At 41.7% G+C, this 15,868-nt stretch overlaps 1 protein-coding gene across 3 annotated transcripts in view; it reads left to right on the top strand.

Annotated features, from left to right (window-relative positions):
* Dcun1d3 (defective in cullin neddylation 1 domain containing 3) overlaps positions 1-15,868 on the top strand; it is a 42,966-nt gene that overhangs the window by 517 nt on the left and 26,581 nt on the right. The window lies entirely within an intron of this gene.

A 15,868-nucleotide genomic window follows, 5' to 3' on the forward strand; every position in this document is an offset into this window, starting at 1 on the left:
GAGCCCAAGGGGGAGGTGGTGGGTGAATCTGCAGCTCCCTCCCTGATTTTTCTCCCCGCCCCCATCCTTCTCTGTAATCGTTAACAGCCCTGGAATTAAGGGGCTCAGACCTGAAGGCCTTTCTGTGCACCTTGGCTGTAGACGATAACCATCTGTGCCTGAGGTAATGGGGCTGGAGGTTTTGCCTATATCCTGTTTAGGAAGTGGGACGGGATGACAAATGTATTGTTTTTTCCATCCCCACCTCTTATCTTCCCTCATACACACCCCTGTTTCTACTTTAATTCTCTGTGGTTGAGTGGTAGGCTTGGTCACCCTCTCCCCTTTGTGGCACTTAGTACCTCGGTTACCTCTTCTGAATTTTGTGTTCCGCCTCCATCCCAGCTCCTAACTGCAAGCTTTGTAGTACTTCAGTTATGGTCTGTGTCACATTGGGAAGTACCTCACAACGCCGCCTGGCTCCCGATTATAATGAACATTTTCCTTTATGAATACTAGAATTCGAGAGCTCTTGCAAGGCATCATAAATGGCATCATAGCCCAGGAATCAAGGGCTCTCGCTCTAAATACTTTATATGTGAGAAATTTACATGTTGTCAACTCTTTCCAAAAATGATTTGATGTTAGGCTAATTCTGGATTTCTGTGTTTCTCTCCACCCACACTTCATGATGCACTTCTGAGAACAGAAAACCCTGTATTACTGTTTTTGTTTCTACAGTTGGACAATAGCTCTTTTATGCCTTTCTTGATTTGTGTGTCTTATATATAATAAGCTTGATTTTTATCTTCTTTAGCCGATGCTTTGTGTAAGGTGGTCTTATAAGAGACAGTGGGATATATAGTTATGCTTTAGCAAAACACAATGCATAATGGGTATGGAAATCTGAAGAAAGACAGATTAATTGGAAAGATGTTCATATTGTTTAAAAAACAAACAAAAAACCCACCACGAGTATAGTGCCTCTTCTATCCTGTCAGAGATTTCAGAGTGAAGTGTTAATGAATCTTGTTTTGGTGTTGATACATTTTAAAAAATTCTCTGTTGATTATGCAACTGTCTTCTAAGAAACTTTATGCTTTAAGACATAGTACTAGATTTTAGGGGTTCTTTGACTAGAAAGTGCATGTGTTCTTTCATTGATTTGCTGTGCAGTATCACTAGGATTATCCTAACAGTTGTTCTTCTGTTGGTGGGAAGAGAGTACCATCATATTTATTAGGGCCCGATAAAACAGAAGACTTAATGCCTTGATTGTACAAGTAATGATGCTTAGATGGTTTATAGAAATATAACATAAGAGTTACTCCTAGCTAGCCTCACTTTAATTCATTTGGAACCTAGTTAGCCATTGAATGAAAAGTCCAGAATTCATTTAAACTGCTATTAAGTACTAGCCAGACAGTACTTCAGACAGTGAGTGAAAAAAGGTGAAGACAAGCAAAAGAGGTCCTTTCTCAAGGAGTTTATCAGAGTGGGAGAGTGGGAGGTGAGGACAGAGATGATAAATCAGCAAATCTGATTTTGATTGAATGCTGGAGAAAATGAGTGATAGGCTAGAATGTGTGTCTGGAATTCAGTGGAGGGAGACCTTCTGAGGTGATGCTTAAACAGAACTTTAAAGGAAAAGAAGCCAGCCATGCAAAGATGAAGGGAGCACTCTTGGAGGTTTAGGAACAGCTTGTGCAGAGACTCACTGGAATGAACTTGGCAAGTTCTAGGGACTGGGAGAAGGGAGTGGGGGTGGGGTGTGTGTTTAGGGAGTAAAAAGTTGAATGAAATAGGGTCCAAAGAGTGGAGTTGGGGCTCATATTAGGTAGACAGAAACTGAGTAAGGAGGAGGAAAAACAGAAATATTCCTTTTGGTTCATTCGGTTACCCTTCCTAGAGCATTTATCATTATTTCTGCACGTTCTTTTAGACTGTTAGAGACAAAAGCAGCTCACCCAGCTGAGAGTAGCAGAGGAGGCGCAGTGGTGGCCACTTGGGCTTTGTGTTTAGAAATACGCAGGATGTTCAATTGAGGGCACACCTGTTCTAATAAAATATTTTGCTGTGTATGCATAATAAGTACTCTGAACGTATGCTAGTATCCACGTCTTCCATCTTGGTGTAAACTCAAGGTCAAAGAAATGGGCATGTGTTAATAATATGTTGATCGACAGATGATCATCCAGATCTGTTTTAGTCTTTTTTTTTTTTTTTTTGGTTCTGTGGGCAGGCAGCATTTGTGTTGCAATAGTTCTGCACTTGCCTTGGCCTCCCAGTGAGTAATAATATTCTACTGAGAGGTAGGTTGGTAGGTACTAAAGTTCACTCTGGATTACATTAGATAAGGACTATTGTGGGGCCCATTTCCACTCTGTTATCATCTTTGGGTTGGCATGTAATTCAGGGATGTAACCTACTTTTGCCTTTAGTTGGGGGCATTCATCTCCAGTTCAACCTTCTCTTCCACAGATTGTCCACTTGAGAGGCCCTGTCAGATGCTGCTTGGATTTGGCCCTCTTGAGCTGCATCACAATAGGCTAAATGAGAAGAGTTTTTCTCCCCTCTCAACCTCACAAAAGTGACTGGAGCATTCTTTGAGTGAATCAGTCTTTTGAGCTATGCAGTTGAGAGACGTAACTGTTGCTTAGATGGTTTGTAGTAAGCCCAGTCTTAAAATGTTAAATGAAACCTTTTGTGGTTTGGTCTAGACAGTTCAGAAACAGTAGACTTGTCACTTGGTTATGTTTTAGTTCTCTTCTACTACCTGCAGGTGGCTCCTCAGAAGTAACTGGGTAAAGCTTTCTGTGCTGTCCTGGGGTAAGGGAGGATGCAGCCTGTTTGAATGCAAACCGCAGATCTTAGTTTGCAGGTAAATGACTAGTGTGAACGCTTAGGACCTGGCATGTATTAAACAGCTTGGCCTTGACTTTGTGTGCTATTGCTGGGCAGACAGTGCTCTGTTTGGTGTTAAGCAGGCTACTGTCTCTCTTTATTTCAATGATTTATTACAATGCAAGTATGAAAATACTACCTAGGCTGACATTTCATCAACCAATTTGTAGACTAACTTTTGAAAGGGAATAGAGATGAGTGGGGGCTTTAGGGGTAGGGTGTTGGGGTGTGGGGGACTTGAACATGTGGAGAAGCCCTTAAAACCTTACATTGACTGCTAATTGTATTTGGGAAATGAATCTAAATCTAAGTGAATTTGGAGTCTTGAAGCTGAGTTGATCTTTGACCTAAGGTGCCAGTCAGTTTGTTTCTTAGGGATTGGGGGGCTTTGAACACGTTCTAATTAAAGGTGAAAACCCAAGGAACCTGCTGGTGCCACTGCCCTTGGGATTGTGGGTAGTTGTTTTTCATTTCAGTAGCTGGTTTACAGTTAATCTGATTTTACTACTGTCTTGATATGTGCTCGGTAGTGAGGAGAGTTGATTGTACACTGGCTGGCAGTTGTTTTGAGGTGAAGAAGTAGTAACTGAGATCGAAACAGTGGTAATTATGTGGTAACTCCTGTTTCCCTAACTCTTGATAACTTACAATTACTTTGTGTGTCTGTTTACAGACATTTATACCAGTGTACCAGGATCAGTTCTTCCTAATGTTGGTACAGTGTACTTAGTTCTTTCCATAACCGACCAGGTTGACTAAGTTAATTTCTTTTAGTTCAAATCTAGTTTCACTAGTTCTTGTTTCTATTTTTCTGGGCAATGGAAGGTTTTATTTTCGGGGGGGAGAGTCAAAAGGAGATTTGAGTTGGGATAACATCAAATAGTGATCAAACTGATTCTTTGGAGTTATGCTATATTAAAAAAGGGGAAATGCCCAGTCTTTAAGATATATGCAGGGGTTGGGGATTTAACTCAGTGGTAGAGCGCTTGCCTAGCAAGCACAAGGCCCTAGGTTCGGTTCCCAGCTCCGAAAAAAAGAAAAAAAAAGATATATGCAGATGAGACCTTATTTAAACACTATACATTGGAACTTGTGGCTAATGAATTCTGAGTTTGGCCTTGCCTAAGTCTTTGAGTTGTGAGTTGAATTGTTGGATTTGGGGCCGAGATACAGCATAGAAACCCAGGTTGTACAGCAGTGTAAGCAGTATTTGGTAAGCATCATCATGTGTCTGTGCCCTGTCTAATCCCTGTCCTGCCGCCTTCCCCCTCTCATTCAACCTCAGTACCTGGTAACTGGAAATAATGCTGTCACTGAGACCTTTATATCTAGCCCAGCTCTGATGACTGACAGATCTCTAACGGCTGATGACACTCTGCAGAGAGCAAGTTTCCAGGGAGCGTTTAGCATCCTGTTGCCATTGTTGTTCTTTCCGTCTGTTAGTCCAGGAGACAGTGTGTTGGGGAGATCTGCCCTGTTTTAGTGGTCATGGCATTTACTGAATTTAAAGCAGTTAATTCTACTCAATCTAGTATGGGAAGAAGCAAGAAAAGCTCAGACCCCTGCAAAATAGAGTATCTAGTGTAGCTCTGTCTTGGCTTGGAACCCTGTGTAGACCAGACTCTCCTGGAACTCATGGGGATCTATCTGCCTCTACCTTCTGAGTACTGGGATTGGGAGAAAAAGCATGCACCACATGGCCACCACTATGTCCCTCCCACCTTTTGTTTTCCTTAGCTAAAATTTGAGGAGCCCTTCTGAGGCAGGAGTATGCTTATGACAGAAATGAGGACATTTTGTTTTTTCTTACCCCAATGCATCCTTTCACCAACTAATTCTTCGAGAATCCCTTATAGTGTGGCACATATAATGCAGTGGTTTGATAATGGAATGAGAGTACCCTAGTGTAGCAGAGATGGAGAATGCTTTATAGGAAAGCTGAAGTATCCTCCAGAGTGTTTTCTGAAGGGACCCAATTACATTCAGATAGGAGTGGGGCCTTCAGTACCCTGAGTTCTTTCAGTTTTCTAAGATAAGGTCTTCATTTATAGCTAGGCTCGCCTCAAACTCAAGTTCTCCTCTCTCATCTTCCAAAATGATGTTGGGATTATATAGTGTCACCATGCCTTGCTTCTCAACTCTTTTATGAGTAGCGGGCATGGTTTAATAATAGCTGTGCAAAGTGCTGGATTGTATATAGTTGCTTTCCTAATGACCCCAATGACCTGCTACAGCATCTGAACAGGGAAGTCCAGTATGCTCACTGATAAAGCAATTTCATGTAATAACTACAGGAGTTGCATAAGTCATCTTTTTTATAGTAAGTGAATTCGGCCTCTATTAAGCAGTTGCCTTAGCCAGGCATACTGTCACAGTGCAATCCCTGTACTCAGGAGGCTGAGCCAGGATTGCTGCAATTTGGAGTCCAGCTTGGATGACATAGCCAGTACCAGGCCAGGTAGAACAATAAGATGGCTCTATTTCAAACAAAACAAAATCATACGCATCTGCCTTCAAGTCCCACACTTGGAGTTCTGTACTCTTAGTATTCAACTCAGGTTGAGGCAGGAGGATCAGGAGTTTAGGGTCATCCTCAGCCACACAGAGCTTTGAGGGAACCCTGGGCTATATGAAATCCTAACACAAAAAACCAAACAGCTTTCTATTCCCTTTACACCCGTTTCATATCTAGTGGATATTGTTTAAACAAGAGGTGGAAGTCAGGATACCACCTGGGAGAAGATGCTGCAACTAGCATTGTGGGATAGGAAACAGGATCAGGGGTAGGATAATACTCTTGGTCCCTTTAAGGAGACAGTTTTACTTACTATGATGGCGTTTTCAGGGGTGATAAGTTAGATAGTGAATGTTCTACCCATTTTAAAGAATATCTTCATGGCTCTTGTTGATTAATTTTTATTTAAAATAACTAGTCGCTTATTTAATCATTTACTCAAAACTGTTGCTGTAGAGCTTATGCTCATGGAAAGACGTCTACTTTGGCTTCCTAACTTAAGAAGAAGTGTAAAGGTGTTTCCAGAGACATGGAGTGATTCAGGTGAAGTGGATGGAGTAGCAAGCCTTTATGTGGCCAGCACTGTAAGTAAGGAGTATTGTGGAAAGGGTATAGTGGGGAAGAGACTTATCCTCGGTGTTTCAGCTGGGAAAGGCTAATAACGACAGAGGTAGGTAAGGAAAAAGCTCATAAATTGCTCACTCCAGGGAATAACATTCACTAGGAGGGAGGGGTTAGGGGCCCGGTTGCCTAACTCTAGGGAGCATCACTCACCAGGAGGGCATGGGAACTGGATCTCCATGAGAAGACATGTGTTCTTGCTGCAGAAGAGGGATCCAGTGGGTGGTGAGATTATACCCGTCTGACACGGGCTACCTGTGGGTCCTGGAGTGGTTTTTTTTCTTAAAGATTTTTTTATTATCTATAAGTACACTGTAGCTGTCTTCAGACACACAAGAATCTGATCTCATGACACATGGATGTGAGCCACCGTGTGGTTGCTGGGATTTGAACTGTGCTCTTAACCGCTGAGCCATCTCTCCAGCACCCCTCATCCCCTTTTTTTCTTTTTGTCATTTAGGGCTTGATGTGTTTTTTAAAAAGATTTTTTTTGTTGTTGTTATTTAAGACTTGAGTTTCACAAATCAGAAGCTAGTGAGATGAGAAATACAACGTGCTTAGATAGAGCAGGTAATGAAGAAGACACTAGGCGGGGCTTACTCTTATGGCAACATTTACTTGTGGACTCTTGAGACAATTCCTGCCTGACTTTCTCTTGGGAACTACCACAAATGTGAAGTAACAGACAAAGCTAGTAAAGAAAATTGTTTTAAACCTTGTATTTCTACAACTTCTGTGTTTTCTTTGGCAGGTTCAAATAGGTTTTTAGGTCCCTCCCCCTCTATGGTTCATTTTCATTTATATATGTGTGTCTATATAACTATTTTGTGTGTGTGTGTGTGTGTATTAGGATTAACAAGTAGCTATGAATACCCGAGTGTGGGTGCTAGAACTGTACTCAGGTCCTGTGGAAGAGCAGCACGTGCTTTTAACTACTGAGCCATCTTTCAGCTTTTTTTTTTCTGAAACGTTTTTATTTTATCAGGTACTTGTGGATTCCAAAGGCCCGGATTTCCTAGTGCTGAGCTGGTGACAGGCATAGATTCTGTGATTCCATCGAGCAGTAAAGTATCTTCTGAGCATCGGTGAAGTTGGTTTTAATATGTGCATCTGTTTCTGAGTTATCGATTACATTGTTCCAACAGTTTTCTGGCAACAACTCAGTGTCCAGAAACTCAGCTCTGATGTTGCCTGGAATTAGCACAGAGCCCACATGCTAGTGACTCAGTCTTACAGGATTGCGCCACTTACATGCTAGCTGTGGCATTCACAAGTTATCTTAACTTCTTGTGGACCACAAGTTCAGGGGTTCTCACAGCCTGTCAGGTTTGGTATTATGTTAGCACAATTCATAGAACTCAAGTAATGCATGATACTTAGGACTTCAGTTTTGTTATAAAGTATGAAACAGCCAATGGCAGCAGGAACAGTAGATACAGTCCTGTCCTGCTTCCAATAGCAGCTCCAAGGGTCTCTTGTCAAGTGAAACCAAATGCTGGAGAAAATGATTTCAGGACACATTTGTATCAAGCGGAGCTGGATTCTTAATAAAGACTTTACTGTAGACTTAATACTTGGCATTGAAGGAGGAAGGGCACTTAGGAAAAAGATAATACACACCCAAGTGTGGCCACGAATTTCTCCAGTCTCCCTGAAGCCTCCCTGTGATTTGGTGCTTTGAATTACATAGTTGTGAGATTTAAAAGTTAAATAAGAATGTTTGGTATACTCACTCCCAGCCAAGCTAAGAGCACTTGTTGCTCTTCTGGAGGACCCAGGTGTGATTGCTCCCACTTACAACTGTTTATAACTCCATTTCCAAGTTATCTGATATCTTCTTTTGGCTTCTTTGGACTCTAGACACACATGTGCTCATACATGTATTCAGACAAAACACATCCATGTAAAAGAAAAAAATGGAAACAACCATTATAGAACAGGTTGAAAAAAACAGTCAGGGCCGGAGGAGGGGTGGCTCAGTGCTTAGAGCAGTCAGGGGTGGAGGGGTGGCTCAGTGCTTGAGAGGACTTTTGGTCCTGCAGAGAACCGGGGGTCAGTTCCCAGCATACACACAGCAGCTCACAATTGTCTGTAATTTCAATTCTGGAGATCCCATGTCCTCTTCTGACCTCCTTAGGCACATATGATATACAATACACATACTAAAATAAATTTTTAAAGGACCAGAGTCAAGACATGTTTTTACTTTAATGTGGCTTCTAATCTAGTTTGTAAGATATTTATTATTATTTTGGCTTTTTCAGGCAGGGTCTCTCTACATAACCCTGGCTGTTCTAGAATTCACTATGTAGATCAGACTGGCCTCGAACTCACAGAGATACTCCTGGCTACTTATTTATTTTGGGAGTTCTTTTCTGTATTCCTTTAACTTTTATTGTCTTTCTATTTTGCCTTAATCGGTGCTGGGAATAGCTTGTATAGTGCTTATCCAACATATGTAAAGCCATGAGTTGAACCTATGCATCCCTCGGCCTCTAAACACAGGCCGATGCTTTGGTCTGTGTATCTTAGGAGACTGAGGCAGGAGGATGGCTTGAGCTCAGGTGTTGCAAACCAGCTCCGTTGATACATAGGGCAAATGAGTTGGAAGTGCAAGACCTATTGCTCCCTCTACATGTGTGCCACCATTTCTGGACTCACATCCTCTGCCCCAACAAACCAATAAACTGATTAAATATCAAAATTAATAGTGAGAAAAGAGATTTATTCAATGTAGGCACACTGGGGAGACAGAGATCTATGAAACTCACCCCCCCCCACAGCCAATTGGTCCTGATGATAAGGTAAACTTTAAATAGAAGGCCAGATATGTGCACTGTGATCCCTCCTCACCCTCTTCACACTCCAGTCAAATGAAAAGCTGTAAATCTTCCCTAGCACACGTTTCTTTTCTGCCTGAACATTTTCCCTCTTGCTTCACCTAGAGCTATAGATAACACACCCTTTAAGATTCCTAGGGGAATTCTAATTTCTTGGGGTTCAGGCAGGCCAGTCACACCACCGTTCCAGCCAGTCTCTGTGCTCACCAACTTGGAAATTCTCTGAGAATTCTGGGGTCTCATTGATGTATTGTGCTTTGGTGGTGGTAGTGGTGGTAGTGTGTGTGTGTGTGTGTGTGTGTGTGTGTGTGTGTGTGTGTGTGTGTGTGTGTGTGGTTTGTGTGTTTCCTGGCTAGTATGGCCAGAGATGCCACTCTGATCTTTGATTTAGAATTAAGATTTCATTATACAGGCGTGGTTATTGGCTCATTGTAGTTGAACTTTTCTTTCTCACTGCTAATCTCTGAGACAGTAGCACTTAAAATCAAATTCTGTGCTTACATTTTCCTGGTGTGACTAGCCCCTCCCTTGAAAGCTCTTGAGGCCCACCCTGAAATCACTCTGTAAAACTCAGGTGTGGTCCAAAGTGTCTTTCCCTGTTGTAGGATATTTGATCACACTGGGAACCCTGAGGTTGTGTTATTTACTGAAAAACAAACAAACAAACAAACAAACAAACCTGTTTCAAGTTGTGGTGTGCCTCAGCCCTTAGCACACACCTTTAATCCCTCTGGCTGGAAAATAAACAAGCCCTTTGTACACACTCTTAATTCCATACAGTGTAGTTAAGGTTAGTTCGTAGGAGAAGGCAGCCATGTTTTAAAGTGATGTCTAATTGAGTGGCAGACAAAGTGATAAGTCAGAGGAAGATTTGACAGAATGAGTCAGAGATAGGATATGCCTTACTGTCACAAGAAAAGGAGGTTACTTAAGAAAGCACCACAGAAAAAAGAGAGAGAAAGAGAAAGGAAAGAGGAGGTTTTACCGGGACAGTTGTACAGAGACAGATTGCAGAGAGAGAGCAAGGTAGACACATGTAAAGATAGAACAAGCCAGAGACTGGGAAGAAACCAGAGGATTAGCATAGACTGCTAACGTTGGTCTGAGGCCAAGCAGAGCAGTTCATCATCACTGGGTTAAAAGCACATGTCTAGAGCTAACACTGATCTTAAGTCTGAACTTCACTTGCCACTTGAACTTGGATGAGCTCTATTTCTCTAAGCCTCATGTCTATAATGTATAGCATGAAACTCATTACATAGTTGTAAGGATTGCTAGTGCAATTATGACATCATATACTATGTGTCATAAAAGGGATTATTATTAGTTATTATCACTAGCTACAAGGCATACATACATAGTTAAGCTTCTCTGGATTGCAGTTCCCAAGAAGGGGTTCTATCATTCTACCTCCTTCTATAGAGTATATAAAACACTGCTAGGTGCACAGTTATCACTTGAAAATAAAACCTGCCCTCTGGGTATCTGGGAAATAAATACATGGATGACTCTAATGGAAGCTTCCAGCTTGTTTCCAAAGCTGGCCTAAAAATTAGGTATGGAAAATCTTCTTCCGGAAATCCTATAGAGAAACTGCTTTCAGCCTTCCTAACGCTGCAACCCTTAATACAGTTCCTCATGTTGTGGTGACCCCTCCCCTTACTCCTCACCATAAAATTATTTTGTTATTTCAAAACTAATTTTGCTACTGTCAGGAATAGTAGTATAAATATCTGGTATGCAGGGTATCTAATATGTGACCAGTGTGGAAGGGTCATTTGACTTCCTTAAAGGGGTTATGATCCAGCAGCAGTTTGAGAACTGCTGTTCAGAGCCTGTATTGAGTCTAGCAGTGGGGACAAAGGGCTAAAATACTGTGGGTTTAAAATTGGGAAGCTGTTCCAAGGGACATTTTTATCTTTGGCCATATGCCTTGAAGTTTAGTGAGTTGGACAAGGCTTCTTGGGACTTTGGATGGAAACAGATTTGTGTCAGCCAATCCAGATTACCTGAGAAGATCAGCTGCTAAGTACCATGTTGTGCCTGTTATTCATAGGGGAAGTGAAAAGTCCAGATCTCCTTCAGGCTCATTTCAGGTGAACTGAGGCCAGGTCTCCAAGACCCAGGTGTACATATAGTGGTTTTTGCTAGTCTGTCCTCTGCTACTAGTTGCTGTGTCTTTGTGTAGGTCACATGCCCTCTGTGGTTGCTGTCTTTAACTGGGATGCACAGGATTTAGGGATTATTTGCTATTTTTCAAAAGTGTAGATTTGGATATACATTTTTTAGTTCTTTAGTTGTTTTTTTTTTTACATTTATTGTGTGTGTTTGGAAGGGGGCGGTACATGTATGAAGGTCTGGGGACAACTTGAGGATGGTTGTCTCTCCATTTGTCAGTTCTCCTTTGTACTGTATGAAAAAGTAAGCAGCACACAGCACTTCTGACTACAGAGATAACGGCGCTAAGCATGATCTAATTGTTTTTCTTTTAAAAAGACAGGTGCTGTGCCACAACCCAATAAAACCACCAAATAAATAAAGCCCAATTTCTGTGGGGCAGTAGAAGGCATATTTTGATAGGCTTGAATGAAACGCACTATATAGATAAACCAGCCTGGCTTCAAATTCACAGAAATCCACTTGCCTCTCTCTCCCAAGTGCACCACTGTGCCAAGCAGGCTGGCCAGCCTGCTTTTTTTTTTTCTTTCTTTCTTTCTTTCTTTCTTTCTTTCTTTCTTTCTTTCTTTCTTTCTTTTTTTTTTTTTTCTCTTTCTCTCTTTCTCTCTTTCTCTCTTTCTCTCTTTCTCTCTTTCTTTCTCTCTCTTTCTCTCTTTCTCTCTTTCTCTTTCTTTCTTTCTTTCTTTCTCTTTCTTCCTTCCCTTCTTTTTAACTTTTAAGAAGAGTGTCGGCTGATAAGTGGGCAGATAGAGGAATAACGTTGGAGGATGGCTGGCTGGTAATTGAATGAATAGTGCAGAGCCACGTCTTACTTCGAGATGTTTTGACAGAATTGGCACTATAGCGCAGGTCCATGTTTGTTTGTGCAGATTTAAGCAGACTGACAAGTTTGACAGAAATACACATAGGTAAGTTGGATGGAATTCAAAATAAAGATGTTGCCCAAATCCCAATAAGGTATTATGTGCAATTTTAAATATCACAGATTTTAGTAAGTGGTACCCTTATTTTTAACTAGTGGAAAAGTGAAGACTGTATGTTCTTCTCACGTTTAGTAGGCCCTCACTGTTGGGATTGCTAGGTCATTCACTCCTTTGTTGGAACTCCCTAAGGTTCCAGGAGTTCAGAACACAAGGGAAGGAGAAAAGACTTGACCATGGATCTGGCACCCAGATTCAAGGTATTAGAAGTCTTGGCTCTGCCTCATCTAAGGTGACCTGTACATTACTTGTTGGTGGTGACTGCTTTGAAGGGACACTGTAACTTGTACCCTAAAATAAACTTAAGCACTGAAAAATGTTAAACACTGTTAAAAAATATCTACCTTACTCATCCTCATAATTCAGCATAGATCTTAAGAGGCATGTATACTGATAGAAACGACAGCCCGTTATGGGAGCTGCTATCCACCAACCCCACTTAAACCCTCAAATAGCATTCAAATTATTTGCCTTTGGTGGCTGGTCTATTTGCAAATGATCTTGTTCTTTTAAATTCTCTGCCATTAATTAATTCATTTGCTGAGAGAGAGAGAGAGAGAGAGAGAGAGAGAGAGAGAGAATATGTGTGTGTGTGTGTGTGTGTGTGTGTGTGTGTGTGTGTGTGTGTGTGTTCATGTGCCAAGGTTGAGTATGTTAAAGTCAAGGTTGAGTATGTTAAAGTCAGGACAATGTGTGGGAGTCAGTATCTACTTCCACTCTATGAGGCTTGGCAGCAAGTGCTCACAACAGAAAATTTGCTTTCTGTTGTTGTAATAAAGCACTGACCAAAACCATCTTGGGGAGGAAAGGGCTTAACCTCTGCAGACAGGATGTTTACTGGCTTGCTACATTACCTTTCTTACCCAGGTCAGGCCAAACTATCCAAGAGTGGCATCATCCACAGCGATCTGGGCTCTCCCACATCAGCTAGCAATCAAGAAAATGCCACAGGTCAATTTGATAAAGCCAGTTCCTCAATTGAGATTCCTTCTTCCAGGTATATCACATTAACAAGCAAGATTAGCTATCACGTGCACTTAACAGCCAAAGCTGTCACACAAGAACCCTATTCCTGAGCTGTGTCCCCAGCCCACTGCATTATTTCATAATGAAAGACTCAGAAGTTTCCCAGCAGTGGTGAGATCTAGTTCTGTGTCTGAATTTTTCATATAATTTTGATTTTGTCATTTATACTGTCTTGTCTTCTGAAAGGTTGTGACTTGTGTTAGGGCTGGCTAGGAAAGGGAAAAGGCTTCTTCTCTAGACTAGTGTTTTGTGGGGATTAAAAAAAAAAATCTCCATTTCTACTAAGATCTACTCTTAAGTGTCCTTTGAGGAGATTTTAATTTACTTGGATTCCAGATCAGGCAATGTAAATGTAGAAAGTCGTAAGACCACCTTATTGAGGGTAGAGATTGCATGTCTGAAATAGTCTGTATTCCCTCCTGGGGAAGTTAGTTGTTATTTATAGGTGACAACTGGTGAGACTGGATAAATCTGAAAGGGGATGGAAAGGAGTTGTAGCAGTCGCCCTTGCTCTACAGCAGCATACAAGACTGAAGACAGTTGTTCACTTTCTTCTGTTCTTGGGAAATTGTCATTGGATCAGTATGTCTTGGTTTCCAGCACCATTTACTGTAGACTTCTCAGTTTATTCATAATCTTTTCATTCTAAGATAAAGCCTTGGGCTGCTGAAATGAGTTTGTGGGTCCATGGATACAAACACTTGCCAGCATGTGGTCGAAGGAGAGAAGCTACTCTAGAAGTTGTCCTCTGACCACCACAAGGTGCACACACACAAATACATAAATTAAAAATAAGTATTCTCGGGGTTGGTGATTTAGCTCAGTGGTAGAGCGCTTAAGGCCCTGGGTTTGGTCCCCAGCTCCGAAAAAAAGAAGAAAAAAAAAAGTATTCTCAAGATTTTGGAAACTTGAACCATTGTGGCAGTTTCAAACCAGACAAAGCATTAATTGAAGATCTAACTATGACTTTGAACTCTCCTTAGCCAAGAAACTGGAGTTGCTTAATTTATCAGAGTATTTGTTTTCTAAGTATCCAGCTCTCAGTCATTGCCTGACCCAGCAGAAAGCTAATAAAATTACGCAACAGGTGAAAACCTTTCCAGTTGTCCTTTCCCCATTGGTAAAGAAGTGCTTTTCCCTCCTTGTAAGTAACTCATCCTAAGCTTCTCCTTTCTGTTTGCATATTTACTATTTGTGCACAGTACTTGGCTTCAAACAAGTTTAGACGGTCCCTAGCACTTAGTACTTGTCAAAAATGTGCACAATAGAAGGTCTTCTGATTGTCACAGCAGCTGAACAGAACAAGGCTCTAGGAGTGCTTACACTTTCCAAACAGATACAAGATTACTTCTGCTTAAGAAGAAACAGATTTTGTAGTTTTCCAGTTAGAGATGTATGAGCGAGGGACTGACTTTCTCAGATGGAATGTGTATCATTCATAAGGGACTTCTGAAACTCAAAAGCAATCTTGTAAGCTAGAAAATCTTGGCCTCCAAAACGTCTGGCTCTCACCATTTTGCTCCAGGGTATTATGTGTTGTCCGCCCTTTTCTGGTGGACAGGCTCTGTAGTGGTTGAATACTTGATGTTTTAGGAGAGAATGATGAGCTATGTTGCCAGACACAGTAAGAACCAGACAGTTTGTAAAGTTGGTGCTCCAAGATGTGATATCAGTGCAGGTGCCAGGGGTCCAGCAGCAAGGAGTCCTACCAGAGGATCAGGAATGGGGGAGGCATTCCCAGCAGTATGTAAGGTAAAGCTATGGAGATAAGGTGGCACCTTGGGAAACACTTTGTACATTAATCTGGCAGAAGCATCTGAAATAAAAAGGGAAGGATGATGACAGAAGCCGAGTTCAGATCCTCAAGAGTCTTATGTGCCATGGTGAGTTCGGATGAGTCTATAGGTGAAAAGGGTCTGTGATTTGGGGCGGGGAGTACATGAGACTATACTCAGGGCCTTGCACATGCAAAGTGAGGGAGGACTATACACCACTGAAGCACATCGTCCCCAGTCCTGCTGAATGATTTTAAGAATGTCTACACTGTGTTGTGCGTGATTACTTCTGTGCAGTGAGATTGGAAATAGGTAAAGCCTTTGTGAGGGCACTGCCCTCGAGATGTTAGAAACCTGAACTGAGTCACTGTAGCACTGCTGAGGAAGTTTGGAGTAATCTGACAAGTTTATTATTGTCCCACAAGGGTCATCAGGGAAGAATACTGTGCTCTGCACAGTCCTACAGAGATCCAGGGGTTGCAGGAGTCTCATACTGAACCATCTGTGCTGCCTTGGTTATTTCCTTGGCGCACCCCAGCAGGTGATGGCAGTCATGACTGAAGAATCATATCTGCCCGAATCTCTTTACCATCATTGCTGCCTATGTGATACTGGCCAGTAGAAGGCACGTTTCCTTACATAAGTGAGAGGAGCTTGGCAACTAGGGGAACAAATGGATGTAGGATTATATCCCTTGTTTTTGTCAAACAATAGGGACTTGTATAAGGTAGTCGTCTGCTTTTCTTTTCCTTCCACCCTTCTTCCTTTTTCCCTCCCTCCCTCCATTCCTCCTTTTAAGAAAGTCTGTAGCCTGGAACTTGCAACCTAGGATTACAAGAGTGTTTCTAATCTTGTTTCCTCACCTGTAAAATAGAGTGTGCAGAAATGTTTCTCTTCGTGGGTAGCTGGGAAGATTAAATTGTACGATAACTGGAAAGTGCTTACCATATTGAACACATTAATTATACCACAGGGAAATAGCCTAGTCTAGAGATTTTCCAAACTGAGGGTCATTTTTCCTTAGAGAGTCATAACCAACTATTGAAAACA

This window comes from Rattus rattus, chromosome 2 (assembly GCF_011064425.1).
Source record: "Rattus rattus isolate New Zealand chromosome 2, Rrattus_CSIRO_v1, whole genome shotgun sequence".
Lineage (NCBI taxonomy): Eukaryota > Metazoa > Chordata > Mammalia > Rodentia > Muridae > Rattus > Rattus rattus.